The sequence below is a fragment of the Lethenteron reissneri genome, chromosome 26, assembly GCF_015708825.2.
Source record: "Lethenteron reissneri isolate LAM-NWPU_2019-01 chromosome 26, ASM1570882v1, whole genome shotgun sequence".
In the NCBI taxonomy this organism is placed as follows: domain Eukaryota; kingdom Metazoa; phylum Chordata; class Hyperoartia; order Petromyzontiformes; family Petromyzontidae; genus Lethenteron; species Lethenteron reissneri.
Window position 1 is genome coordinate 10,558,039 of NC_083804.1, and position 13,189 is coordinate 10,571,227.

The 13,189-nt window shown below is 43.9% G+C and overlaps 1 protein-coding gene across 1 annotated transcript in view; it reads left to right on the plus strand.

Annotated features, from left to right (window-relative positions):
- Positions 1 to 242: 242 nt before the first annotated feature.
- LOC133347661 (tribbles homolog 2-like) overlaps positions 243 to 13,189 on the plus strand; it is a 30,329-nt gene continuing 17,382 nt past the window's right edge. The window contains exon 1 of the mRNA XM_061560133.1: positions 243 to 258. The gene's annotated coding sequence lies outside the window, so the exon portion shown is untranslated. The remainder of the gene's footprint in view (positions 259 to 13,189) is intronic.

Sequence of the window (13,189 nt, forward strand, 5' to 3'; positions counted from 1 at the left end):
GTTGTTGTTGTTGGACTGCACTTTCATTGAACGGCGGTTGCCCCTGGCAACGGCTAGCCACGCCTTCGCCGCTTTCATTGGACGGCGGTTGCCCCTGGCAACGAGTAGCAACTTTTCTCCGCGGGGTGGACGCCATTTTTAATAGCGCGGGGGGGGGGGGACCGGCACCCGTACCCAGCGTTCGCCGGGTGGGAAAATCAGGCAAGGCGGGAGGCTCTGCACGGTGCTAGGCCTCGACACCCAACACGCCACTCTGAGGTAAATTCATACAAATTTCACGTCCTCTACAGAGTGGCGAGGGAGGCAGAGTGGCGAGGGAGGCAGAGTGGCGAGGGAGGGACTCAGCCTCAAAACGAGTAACTGGTGTGGCGTATTAACATCGCCACTGGGGAGACAAAGGCGGCCGGGCGTGGTGGATACAAGTCCCGGGCAAAGCCGGGTCATGACTATGTGTGTATGTGTTTATGTGTATGTCTGTGTGTCTGTATGTATGTGTGTATGTATGTGTCTGTATGTGTTTGTGTGTATGTATGTGTGTGTCTGTATGTATGTGTGTGTGTATTGTGTATGTGTTTGTGTGTATGTATGTGTGTGTTTGTATGTATGTGTATGTTTGTGTGTATGCATGTGTGTGTATGTGTTTGTGTGTATGTGCGGTTATGTATGTGTGTGTATGTGTGTGTCTGCAGCAAGCGCGTGTATGTGTACCTATGGACGCGCGCGCGTGTGTTGTGTAGGGGGAACGGTAGTGTAGTGCTTAGCGTACTGCCTGTGTCTATGTGTGTGTGTGTGTGTCTGTGTGTGTGTGTCTGTGTGTGTGTGTCTGTGTGTCTGTGTGTGTGTGTCTGTGTGTGTGTGTCTGTGTGTGTGCGTGTGTGGTGTGTAGGAGGAACGGTAGTGTAGTGGTTAGCGTGCTGTCTGTGTGTCTGTGTGTGTGTGTCTGTCTGTGTGTGTGTTCTGTGTGTGTGTCTGCGTGTGTGGTGTGTGGGGAGCGGTAGTGTAGTGGTTAGCGTGCTGTCTTTGTGTCTGTCTGTGTCTGTCTGTGTGTTTCTGCGTGTGTCTGTGTGTGTGTGCGTCTGTGTGTGTGAGGAGCGGTGGGTGTAGTGGTTAACGCTACGCTGCGCTACCAACCCGGCGAACCGAGTTAGATTCCCGCTCATGGCCACCACCGATCAAGATTATTTGAACCTCACATAGGTCGACTCAGCCTCAAACGAGTAACTGGTGTGGCGTATTAACATCGCCACTGGGGAGACAAAGGCGGCCGGCCGTGGTGGATACAAATCCCGGGCGAAGCCGGGTAGTACAGCTAGTCAATATATATGGCTGTAGTGGTTATATACTAACAATGAAGATTGGCTTTCAGATGGATAGACTTTCCCGATTATAAGATTGTCCAATTTCCACCATTGGATAGCGACTGCCTTTAGAGATGAACACTGCTCCATGTTTGTGTGAGTATGGGAACACACATTCATGAAAAACATTTTTCCTTACATACAATTCACTAAAGCTGCAATTTACATTCATTACTTGTGCACTAACACCTTAAGTTTCATTTTATTTTTAAGTGGGCTCTTGGCCCTTCACGATGGCTCTCACCGATTTACATCCAGACGTCACCACATAATTCGGTAAGGTGTTGACATTACTATGACTCACTGATGATCCAAGAGAATGGGACACCGAATAACGGTATCTTTGTCACAGTTTTTCAAATGAAAATATTAATCTTCAAGGTCTATTGGCAGAACGATTGATTTGACCCCCTCCCTCCATATACTGTATTTGACATTGATTTAAATTGGCTGAAGCAACAATTAGTCTTGCTCTACCGGTAGCTAATTTGCATTTGACATCACGTACGTTTTTACTGTCATCATCATCAGCAGCAGCCATGTTTTATCCACTGCTGAACGAACGCCTCCCCACGTCGTTGCCATTCTTGTTGATACCACAATCCATCTCGCTGCTGTATACGAGCTGATCTCATCGCTCGATTTCCTTTCTGGGCATCCTCTTGGGCTTGTTTGCTCTTTTGGCTACCATTCCATCTCCAATCTCGTGCGATAGCTATTACTCTAATGGTCAACACGACGTCCCTAATTTGCTCTGCGTTCCCCATACCTGCGTATCGCTCTTTTTCAGCGTAATTCCAAATCTCCACGCTTCTCCGTCTTTTGTATAGCTTCACTTCTTTTTCACCGTCCTTCCATACTCTTTGCCGATGTCCATAATTCAGCGTCCAATTGGGTTGGGGAAAACAAAAAGCAGAAAAAAAATCAATCACCGACACCATTGCGATGGGTTGTAAGATGAATGCAATTTATATGGAGAGGAGTTAAGCAGGGTCGGCTGAGTGTTTCCACGGAAACACCCAGCCGACTGGAGGTGACTGCTCACATCACATGGCAACACAGCCGCGACGAGAAGACACGGAGAGCTGCTGCCTGCTGCTCGTCTCACCGCAAACACAGACTCGACTTTAATTTGTAACCGGGGAAACTTCCATTGCCTCCTCTTGACATGAATAAGCTTCGTCTGGAAAATTGTGGGTGTTCAACGGCACGGGGAGCGGCAATCATGCTCTGACGCTTTAAGAGGCAAATTAACCAATTACGGTTGATTCAGATGCAATTTGAGTGCCCTATATTTAACCATGCTCTATTGTGCGAGTTTTGCATTCATCAATGTCAACAGTTTCGTGTATGAATATTCATTTAAAACTATACAGAGTTATTTTTTTTAACATCTCAAATTATGTGTTTGATATTTATACACCGTGTTGCATATATATATTTTAATCTCAGTCCATTTTGGTGCGAGTACAAATTTTAAAATGTTCTTCTCTTGTCAGTTATTACATAATGAGACATGAATGATATAAACTAAATCAGTTTACGAATATATATTAAATTTTGGGGGTTATCACAATTTAACTATGAACCCAGAACCTGACACCGGTGGCGATTGATATCTTAATTTTGCCCTCCAAACACACAAAGCTGACCAACGGTGGCACGGTCAATAAACCCAATGACCGACGGAGTAGGGAAGCCTTCATCCAGCAGTGGCTTTACACGGAGCAGCATAATTATGTTTGCGTGTTTTAACTTATGAGGGCTTCATTTGATACTCAACATCTACTCTTGGAAAACTGTTGAGGGTAATTCAAAAACTGTAAATGTTTCTACTTGTCTCCAAGTACAGTATTATCAGGGCTTCACAGAATACTTCTCAGAACACCAAAATGTGCAGATAGACAATTGCTTGGTCACACCACTGCTGGAAAAAAAGAGGGCCTTCTGCAGAGTGAACTCTCGCGCGTATTTGGTCTATTATTTTACGTTGACCATAACATTCCTGGAAGAGGTGGGCATACCCACAATTTACCCCACCACATGCAAACTGCTAATTGGCTACCTGTGGAATATACACACATATATATGCTGCTGGGTGGACAAGGGTGGAGGGGTTTAATAACATACCCATTATTCTTGGTTCTTTTGGTAAAGTCACGTAGAAGGGAAATAATAAAATAAGGTGTGAAAACCACAGCAAGAAAATTTGAACAAAGTGGCGGCTGTGGTTTTTACACCTGATGATGATTGCTTGTGTTGCAATCGAAACGTCGTGATAATTTTATTGTTTTATTTTTATTATTTTATTATTTCCCTTCTACGTGACTTTACCGAAAGAACCAAGAATATTAATGCCTGCATTCAGGAAGGCTTTAAATCGAAACATACCCATTTTTTCAACTGCTGCGCGAGAAGATGGAATCGTACCGATGGTCTCTGGATTGCAAATCCATTGTACAAACCATTACACCAGCCTTTGGAGGCTACATGTTCAGCCTCCTCAGGCTGGTAATTGAATGGGCTGCTGTGTACATATCCTCTCATGAGTGGCTCACGGCATTGGGAGTTTTAACAATATATGTCAATTTCCCTAACCATCAGTTTTCCCCAATATTGCATCTTTTACTAGAATTTTAGATTTTTCATTACAATTGTCTCCAGTATGTTTTGCGCAATTAATGTTACGGCAAAGCTTTGGGGAAAAATACCCTGTTGTGCAGCGAAATGCATTGTTGTACTATACTTCGATGCGACTAAACCTATGCTCAGCACCTTCACCATTGTGGTGACCCATGGTAAAAAAAAAAAAACGGAAATCGGCACGACATTCGAGACCCTCATCCAGCGTAGGATTGACAAAAATGGCCTGTAACATAGATGTACACATGTACCATGGTATGTGCCTCCTGAACATATGCATTATTATTCAGAGGTTCGTATGCATTATTTCATACGAACCTCTAAAACCCGTGGCAATGTTTGTTTCGCCCCCTAATATTGAGACGAGCTGCCACCAACAGAGACGGTAAATTATAGGGATAGGAGCATCCATCGCTCCACCAATGCAAGTGAAAAGAACCCAGTATTTGCGTACTCTGGCCGTGTTATACAACTACTCTTGGATGGAACTGTCGTCTTGGAGATAATTAAACTTCACATGTGTGGCTCCCACGCCCTTCCTATCGTCTTCTGTCGTACAGAGGGGAGCAGAAGATCAGCAACGTTTATATCTTCACGTTGAGGTTAATGAGCCAATAGATGGATTCAAAAGTAGCCTGATGCGTATCGGAAATACTGCCAGCAAAATGATCAAAACGGTGTTAATATGGGGTCCAATGTTTGAGGTTGTTGACCGCGGTTACACTGTGGGCTAATCTTAATCCTTCATTGGTGTCGGGAGATAACCACATCTGTCAATTAAGCGACGCTCCAATGCGGTGCAATACAAACCAGTCACTGCATGCAGCGCGAATTTAAACCGGGAGGTTCTTACGTGGGCTCGGCAATTGAGTGCCTGCCATAATTTTTAATACTATATCTGAGCACATTGATTCGACTGGAAAGCTTTGATCTTACGAAGCCCACCTTATTTACTGTGGCAGTGTCACCTTACGACCGAGCGGTGATTGATAAGTGCTGAGTGCGGCAACGGTGTAATGGCTGCGGCCAATTTTACACCGCTGACTTCCATAAAATATCGTCACAGAACGGGAACGTCGAGTATGCTGCAATTAAGTTATATTCCAGCGATTTAGGCGGGCATTCACAGGATAACTGTTAAATAGTTTTAATTGGGTTATTCACACGTTTTATATAGCAGCTCTTGCCTCATTCATGTGTGTATTGTACGAAGCTTAGAATTATGTTTCATTATGAAAGTAAAATTACAGTATGTGTGTATGCCTATGGTGCTTATTGAAGGCCGACCATTTGTCACAATTATGAATAAAGACATGGACGAGAACAGGTTGGAATGCTTTTGGCCAACTGACCTTAGGAAAAGCAACATACCATTGTGTCTAGAGAAGAAACATTTTCATGAGTGCAATATGCCAGTTATGAAACACATTGGAACGTTGAAATGGAGAAATACACCGGAACAAAATATTTGAAGTTTGCAAAGAAGCATGGAGAGGCACCTACTTGACATTACACTGAGAGAGAGAAAATGGAACACACGGATCTGAGAAGCAACACAAATCAGAGATGTCATATTGACAATAAGGACTAGCGAATGGGCTTGGGCAGGACACATCGCTTGATTGTACCATGACCGATGGTCGAGATTGGTGATGGAATGTCAGCCAAAGGAGAGAGTGCGTCCAAAAAGACCGAACCACTACAGGGATGGAGCAATAAGATCGGTTCATGCGCAAGAGTGAGATAGATGGTAGCAGCACCGGGCCTTGAGGAGTGGCCACGGCATGGGGAGGTCTTCATCCAGCAGTGGAATGACAATGAGTGATGACAATGAATCTGCATACACGATTGGCCATACAACCCCTCCTATACTGCTCCACTAATTTCAAAGAATTCGACGTTATTTAAAAGCTCATGATGTGTCGTCTTTATGGACTGGGTCAAAATTATGCTTTAATCTTCGATAAGAATTCGGCCCGACATACATGCAACGTTGAGCCAACGTTGCCATGCAGTTGGAACCACTGGACCGACATTGGCCCAGCTTGGGCCCAACGTTCATGCAACATTGAGCCAACGCTGGCAATGTGGTTGGAACCGTTGGGTTAACGTTGGCCCAATGTGGGCCTCAACGTTCCATGTTCACTGAGAGGGTGAGAATCGCATTGGGACATCACACGGCCGATGCACTCATCGTCTTCCACACAAGCGGAAGAGAGAAAGAGAGAGAGAGAGAAAAAAAAGCTATTTCACCTGCGACTGCACGGTCGCAGGTGTGTCGGAGAAATTTGGGAATTCTAAAAACAAAACAAACCTCGTCGCTCGCAAGCGAGGACAGACGAACTCTCCGTGCCGTGCAATGGCCGATCCAGCCCCCACCTCAGCCTCCCCCCCCCCCCTCACCTCTTGCCCTCCCCTCTCCATTAGTCGCGGTGGAGATGCAGCCGTCAGCCTCCACACCCCACCCCGGACCTCTCTCGACTTATCCGTGGCCGCGCAAGTTCAGGTGGACAAACAGTGCGCCGAGAATATCGAGCGAGCTCAGAAGTGTGCTCTGAATAAGATTGAGGAGTTCTGACTTCACGAATAAAAACTTGTCAAAAGCACTCAGCCTCTCTTAGGGCCGAGTGTTTTTCAAAGGCTAAGTTCCATTTGCATGCTTTTGGACGTTGTTTGCAACTTGTGCTTTTCCGGCGTGCACTAGATTTCTCCTTCTTCTTGGTTCTTTCGGTAAAGTCATCACGTAGAAGGGAAATAATAAAATAATAAAAATAAAATATTTTAAAATAATTCTCACGACCTTTCGGCCACAACGCAAGCAGCCGTCCTCAGGTGAAGAACAGGTCTGTCGGAAAGACAGAGTCTGAAGATTTCTGTTATGATGAGTTTTTTTTCTTTTAAATCGTCATTTACAGCGTTGGTTGAACGTAGTCAATTGCTGACTGACACCCATTCGAGGCTACTGCACCAGTCGCCTCACGCAATGCATCAGCTCACAGTCAACGCCGTTTGAATGTTTAAAGTGTGGTTCTTTTCCATAAATCAGTCGCTGTATCTCTTACAACACGCCACTCGAAAGAAGAATAGCCCGAGGGCATTCACCCACAGCGATTAAGGGCCATCTGCAGGTTGGTCCAGAGGTCTTGTGACCCACAATTAATTGACCAACCTCACATTTCTTCCCCCCCCTTTGCTTATTCACAAGACATATGGACCGCCCTGTTGCAGACACAGGTACGATTACAGTACTTTGCTATGTTTTGTTTTGCTTACATAATTTTGTCGATCCAGGTCTCTGTTGCGAGTGACAATCTTCCTGGCCTGTTGAGTTCTCGCCTGGTTAAACTAAAATAAGCTTGAGACAGTGCTAAGCGGTACTGGGGTAAATTTGTCTGGTGCCATATCTGTGGATTTTCGAAGGTTAATCTAGCGACATCTAGCGACGGAATATAGCAAATAAAATCGAGTGTCCTGGGGAATAGATAAGCAGAACTAAGGCCGTAGCCATGGAGTCAACATTGGGGGGGGGGGGGGGGACCAAATCTTCCAGGGGGTCTGGGGGTCCCAACCCAGAAAAATATTGAAATTTGAAAGATAATTTTCTGCCATTTCCTGCCTAAAAATATTTAAAAATTCACTAACTCATAGGATGGACTCTTTATTTTTTTTATTACAATAATGTCTAATATTGTATTGTATTACATTGCTCTGTTTTTACTTTTTTACCATTTCTTGTTTCATTGTATGTAATGTTTGAGATTAGGGATTAATAAAGTACAACCATAACCACAATCATATAAACAGAAATATATCCATTGATTTATATGAAGACAAGTCCAGATATTGTGGCCAAGGTTTAGCAAATTGTTCTTTTTATTTACATAGAATAGCAATTATTATTACTTTTTAAATATGTTTCATAACAATATATTGGTGGGGGGGGGGGGACATTTTGAGCATATTTGAATATTGGGTGTGTGTCCCCCAATATATATTATAATTACGCTCTTGAGCAGAACCAACCACGCGCGCCTCCTTCAAAAATCTTGACCGTCCGCATAAAACACGAGCATTTTTAAATCCTTTATATTAAGTTCGCTTGCTTGCTTACGACCGTGCAAATCTTTCGGTCGTTTTTTAACCCACTTCCCGTGATCCAATCGAGCTGACATTTTCCACACAGACTCGTTGTGCGTGACAATGAATGTTCGTGAAAATTTTTTTCCAAAATTTTACACTTTTTAGGACTAAAATATTATATTTAATTACCAATTGCTTAATGGTGCAATGCAATCATCTGACCCATAGGTGGCAGCCATCTCAAGCCAGATGACGAGAGGACTCTAGCCGGCACGCATATAAAGGATTTATAGTGAAAAACTTTGTTTTTACGGGTTATACTCTTCCTCCGCTGGCCAGACGTCTTTGGAGAGGTGGAAGTACCCACACTTTACTCCACCACCACCTCCTACCTGCCTATCGATTAATTGACGTGACAATGTAAACTGCTTCGGCGCGGATAGGCCGGAGGGATTTAATAAAAGTGTCCATTATTAATTGCTGAGACGGAAGATCGATTGCGAGTCCAGTGTGCTAACCATTGTACCACGGCAGCACACCAGTTGTTGAGTAGTAGACGGAGGTACTCGGAGACGGAGGTGAGTTAGGGGCTTCCGCCAGGGTTTATTAAGACGTATCACTATCCCTGGTTCCCTCTTTACCCCTTCTACTATCACCGTTCCTCCAGTGACCCCGCTTACGTCACGGGGTCTCCCTTAAATACCCTAGGAGGGGTGACGTCACGTGCACTGCCCAGCGCGTGCGACCCCACGTCCCGTGATGTCACCGCACCGGACAGCGCACACGAAGCCACCACTCTCCTCTACACATTTATATACACGTATTTGAAAACACGTGTACTTTCCCCTCGTACTGTCCTGCATTTGGCAATCGATTTCGTATTAGCCAAAAGAAACAAGGCCACCAATGCTCAGGCGCACTCAATACATTTTTTTGCAAGGATATGTCAGAGTTTCCCTTGAACTCTTTTCCTAAGCACAGACACACGTACGTGCTTTACATACATAGTATGGCTTTACACACTTTTTGCATTGGCCCATTGTCGTGGCCACCACCATTTGCTCTTATACATCGCAAGGCCAAAAAATTGTCGCATGACCTCTTCGGCTCTGCTCATGAACTTGAGTGAAACAATTCAACGCGATTGATTCTAAACAAACCCACTCAAGAGGGGGTGGGAATGAAGAGACCCCCCGCTTGTTTCGTGTCTGCGAGGCAAGAGCACCTCCTGGTGGGTTATGTGTGAGACACAAAGGCTGAAAATGAGCTTGTTGTGTCTGTCCGATTGTTCATATTTACGCCTGTCTTTGGCTAGGAAAGCCTCACTGACTTGTATGATTCTCTCGCAGGAGGGTCCTGCTAGGTTTGAGAAAATAGCGGTGGGGGGCGATAGTCTTAAAGCATCATCACAATTGAGTCGTTTTTTTGTAATAAAATAAATGAAAACGTTTGCAAGGTACGGTGGCCAAAAGAAAACACCCCCGTTGCGTTGTACAATCAAATCAGAGCCGCCCTTTTCTGCTCCCACGAGCCATGCAGTGATGCTCTCACCTTTATTGCCAATTCTGAGCCATCGGTGGAAATTCCTCATTCCCATGGCCGTAAGCCGGTCTCTCCATGGAACTATCACAATACAGTAGAATTTATCATGGGACCTCTCTTGCCAGTATCAAACATAAGAATAGGTTTTAGCCTTTCTGGCAATAAAACAGGTGTTAAGATGTTTAAACACCAAACTGAAACCTTTTGCGAGGGATCACGTCTGCATTAACCACATTTACTTGTGGGGTTTTTTGTTTGCATGTTCACCAGAAGTATATGTGGTTAATGCAGACATGATTCCTCGCAAAAGGTTTCGGTTTGGTGTTTTGCACAGCGCCACTTAGCCAAATGTAGGCACGAGGTCCGGTAATGACAGTTAACACATTCCTGCGGAGGGAGCTGGTAGGAACGTTGGGTTGCTCGGTCAATGGCCAGGGTCAACGGCGGCGTGATGTGTTCCGCAAATTTGCCCGACTGTGAGGGCGGGCACAAGCCGGCGTGAGTAGGTTAAACGTTGAGTTTTATAAAGGCACCACGAGGTGACCAGCCCCTCCCCACCCACCCTCCCCACCCAGCCCCTCCCTCCCCACCCAGCCCCTCCCTGCACGACGGACGGACGGACACAATAATCCCCTGTGGGCATGGTGTAACCAGGAGGTTCCTACCAGTATAATACAGTACTGTATAAACCGCAGCGAGCAGGTTTTTAGGCCGACTGCATAAAACTTTACGTTTTGTGTGGGATTTCTCGAAGAGCTCCGATTACCACTCACTCGCAAAACAAATTCAAACTGAAATTGGACTTGCATGAGTCTTGAGACTCGGTGGAATATATAAGGTGTGCATTCAAATAACAACCGGGATGTTACCACCATCTGCATGCGTCTGCCTCAATGTCCGCCTTTCTCCATGTCACTCACTGTGTGTATTTTTAGTTTCAGTTGATCCCTTAAAGGGACCTCTGGTCCACACGGTAGGGGGCAGTATTTCTCCACTCACGCGACCACAGAGAGTAATGTTTGCTCGCATGACAGTCAAACCGATATTTTTTATGCTCAGATGGAATTTAGCCAGATTGAGTCGAGAACAAAATATAACGCGATGGGCTCTTTGTGCAGCCATTGGTGAACATGCTGAGAACATAAACTCACTGTACTTGAGAACCGGGATTAATCACAGGCAGTTGCTTTAATTCGGACCCAAGATCTCTGTGGTGTCAGCCCAGTCCATACACTGACTAAGACTGACTAAGAGACTAACTCTCATGAATTAATGATATTATTTTATCCTATTTTTCCATCCCGTTTCTATTGTTTCTGATTTTAGTTTTGATTGGTTTGTACATATTCACTTCATCAGTCCACATGTAACAGTATGACATTCCCAGATAAAGTAATCGCATAAATCTTAAATCCATTCAAACGTGCAAGCACGTGTCGTGAGCATAGGAATCTTTTTTGTAATCACATTTTTTTACCTTGAATCAAGGATAAACCTCAAATACAAAATTCCTTAAATCCACATTCCAAGGTCTGTTCATGGCAGCTGTAACATTTCACAAGGTTGTGTGATATTATTTTTGGCGGTGTCTGTTTATGCCTGGGCAAAGTCAGGGAACATGCGGGTGATGGAACATGCAAGGTCGAATCTCGGTGTTGCACAATTTATTAAGTTTGTTTGATCTCAAGAGCAATTTGGACATCAATGTGTTTCATGTTAAATCCAGGTACATGGAATATATATAGACGGTTGTGAGTGAGCGACTGAGTGACTGAAGAGTGACTGAGATTCTATCATTATTGACGGGCTGGAAAGACGAAAATTGGCACATTGTCGAGTCTATGCCAATAACTAGAACAAAACAAAAACTTAAAACAATGTTTTTGAACTTACGCCAAATACACCTAACCAGAGGTTATGCAAGGGTGCTGAGTGAAAATATGAAATCTGACTTAAAATTCCGAAAAACATTTTCATTTGTAACACTTTCCAACTATGCTTTCAATTGTTAATGAACTGGCGCTGTTTGTAATTAGGGGTTACGGCAAACCTTGTAAAGATGATCCATTTAAAATGAAATATTCGTCTAAAGTTGTGGACTTTTTCTGCAGAAAAGAGAGAAAAATTGATAAAAGGGTTTGTCAAATTTTGGCGATAAATAAACTGTGATGATGGGCCAGTCTTTTCGGCGATGTCACACGTCTTGCACTCCCCTCTGTTTTCGGTGATGGCATTACATGTGATTTCAATGAAATGCTTCTGAGGACAAATGTACTGTATGAGTAACAGAATCAATGAGTGTCCATTAGTTTTATTCCTCTTTTAAACCTAGCCCTACAAATTTTACATCTGGAGATGTTGAATGTCGCTGAATCCAATTACATATTTCCAACAGGTACTGTTATGAACAATGGGATGCTAAAGCCAATATAACGCCAACAAACCCAGTAAACATGCAATGTTGGGCCAACGTTGGCCCAGCATTCGATGTTTCCTGGGAAGCCTGCTACAAATTACTTGTCGTATACAGTATTTGAAGATCAAGCCAGGTGGTACAGTGATTTGAGATAGGATCGAGACAGGAACGTATATAACTCGATTTATTAATTACTGTCAATTATTTTTTACATTCACAACTCATTAAATTATTTACAAATTATACACATTTTATGATGACAGTAAAACATATTAGAGTGGAAATTATACAACAACAAAATTATAGATTCTAGAATCAAATCACAACCCCAAATCCTGACAATTCATCGAATTCCTAAAGGCCGTATCGTTATCTGCGAGTCAGGTGCCTGATTCACAGACGGTTGTGAGTTCAAATGAAGGTCAGGGGTTAACTCAGCCCATCATCCGTTTGCAGTTGAGAAGCTAGCTATGGGATTACTATAGAAAAGATTGGTCCACAACAAAGGAAATTTGCAATTCCCACCACTGCTCTATTTTTTGATCCTCGGGATCGAAATTTAAAACCTGGGCCCACTTGACCAATGGCTTGATATATATAACAAACAAAATTTCTACATATAGTATTTTTAATCCATGTTACTGTATTCCAATCCTGCCATCAGCATGCGACGAACTATATACATCCAGAAACCGGCAAGTAGTGCATCACACTGTGTGCTTCGAGAATGTCCTGCAAAAGGAGATATAATGGCCTGAAAAAATCCCTTCAAGTGATATTATTTAAATCCCACACACCAAGGGGCACAGTTTCCCACATGCTGCCGTGGAAAACAGCTTTGTCACATGGCAGTCCAGACTGTTACTTTGCGGCTTTTAATTCACGGAAATAAAATTTTGCCAAGACTACATTTGCCACGACTACATTTTTTATTTGTGCCCTGACTGTTGACTGGCCTGAGACCATTATCTGGTTAAACAGGTGGCTGCCTGAATTCGAACCCAGGATCTCAGCATTTCTAACCCTGACCTCTGATTCACCCGGCCACCTCTCAATAATCACCTGTTTTGTCTCATGTTACTGTATATTGTCTCGTTTGTATTGTATCTCATTCCTCCCACCCTCCCCCATCTGGTTTATACAGCTTCGT